Source organism: Pteropus vampyrus, unplaced genomic scaffold (assembly GCF_000151845.1).
Source record: "Pteropus vampyrus isolate Shadow unplaced genomic scaffold, Pvam_2.0 Scaffold86, whole genome shotgun sequence".
NCBI classification, from domain to species: domain Eukaryota; kingdom Metazoa; phylum Chordata; class Mammalia; order Chiroptera; family Pteropodidae; genus Pteropus; species Pteropus vampyrus.
The window spans coordinates 4,028,282-4,030,032 of NW_011888867.1; positions in this window are offsets into that span (position 1 = coordinate 4,028,282).

Sequence of the window (1,751 nt, forward strand, 5' to 3'; positions counted from 1 at the left end):
CCCAACAATAGATCGGAGCTGAGCTCTCAGCCGCGGCCGTGCCTCGCCCAGTAGGGGCCGGCGGGTCCCCAAAAGGATTATTCCGCCTAGGCTGTCAAATGGGACGGAAGAAATGCCCGGTGCGAGGGAGGCAGGACGCGGCACCGCGGGGCCTTTGTAGCCGCCGAAAGTACATGAAGTGGAGGGCGGGGCTTTAGGAGAGCTCGCTCTTGGATGTAGGGGTCTGGGGTCTTCAAAGTGCTACCTGGTGATATTTCGGGGCGCTAACGGCCGCATAGTGTCCCCCGCCCCCTCAGGAAAGGAAGCAAGACAATTCTACTCAACACACACACACACACACACACACGCACACACACACACACACACACACACACATGCTCACACACACAGTCCGCCTCTCGCCACGCCCTATCCAAAGTCTGTCTGATGCTTCCCAGCCCGGCCCTGCCGGGATAAAGCCAGCACCCGGGGTTGGCTCATCCATCATCGCGCGGGGCGCCGTGTCCTGCCGACCCTGGGAGTCCGGGAATGCTGTGTTATGGGTCCCGCGGCCCCCATAACTCACGGCGGGGTCAGTGGGGCCACCGGCACTGCAAAGATCAAAGAGCAGCGGGGCGGGACCGGGAGCGCGCGAAGCTGCAGTCTCGACTGGAGCCCAGAGCTCAACCGTGGCTTCCATTTCGACTGTTTTCTTTTTTCTCCAGAGTATGACAAATTATGGCTCAGAGGTTTAAGAGCCGCGCTCCGTAGTCACGCTGAATGCTTGGGCTCCTCTTCTGCTGCCATTCCCCGTCTGTTGGGGCAAGACGCTGAGCTCATTATTATCCCTAACTCTCAGGGTGCAAAGATTAAGTGCGATGGCCTGTGTAAGGAGATAATGTTCCTAGGTCCTGGCCCCATAGGAAGTGCTCCAGAAAAATTACCTGCTATTGTTATTGTAAACAGTATCAGTCTGATGTGCTTCAGGATGGATTGGTGAAGCAGGTAGACTGCTTATTCACTAGAAGATTTGAATCCCCCATCTCATAAAAATCTATTGAGCACCTACTATGTGCCAGCTCTGTTCTGGGCACTGGAGCTAAAGTAATCGACATGGACCAGGCTCTCTGCTCTCATGGAGCTTACATTCTCTAGAAGGAGACAGAAGATAAGCAAGTGAACAAATACCTCTGTGATATGTCAGGTGGTGATTGGTGCTATGAAAAAAAATAATGCACATTAAGGAGAGAAAACACTAAGGGGAAGAGGTGTTTGACATAAGGTTCCCAGGAAAGGCCTCTTTGGTGAGGCAGTTTTTTCACAAAGAAGATGAGGTAATGGGCCGTATGGCTGCGGGGAGGACAGTGCTGTAGGCAGAAGGAAGGACCAGTGCAAAGGGCGGGAGGCAGGAGAGTGCTCGGAGTGTTTAAGGAAGAACAGCAAGGCTGGAGCAGAGTGAGATGAGGTCAGAGAGGATCACGAGAAATGCAAAAGCCACAGTCAGGACCTCGGCTTTTAGATGGAGTGAGATGGAAGCCATCGGAAGGTTATGAGCAGAGGAGAGCAGAGCACATGACTTAGGTTTTAACACCGATTCACTCTGATTCTTAAAGTTGAGAATAGACTGCAGTGGAGCAAGGACAAAAGCAAGGAGACCAGTTAGGAACTGAGAAGAGGTGATGATGGATCTGGTCTGGGAGCGGGAGAGTGGGAATGATTCTCCTTTTTAAGCTTGAAGCTGTGGCTGGGCATTCACTGAACCAGAAGCAAAA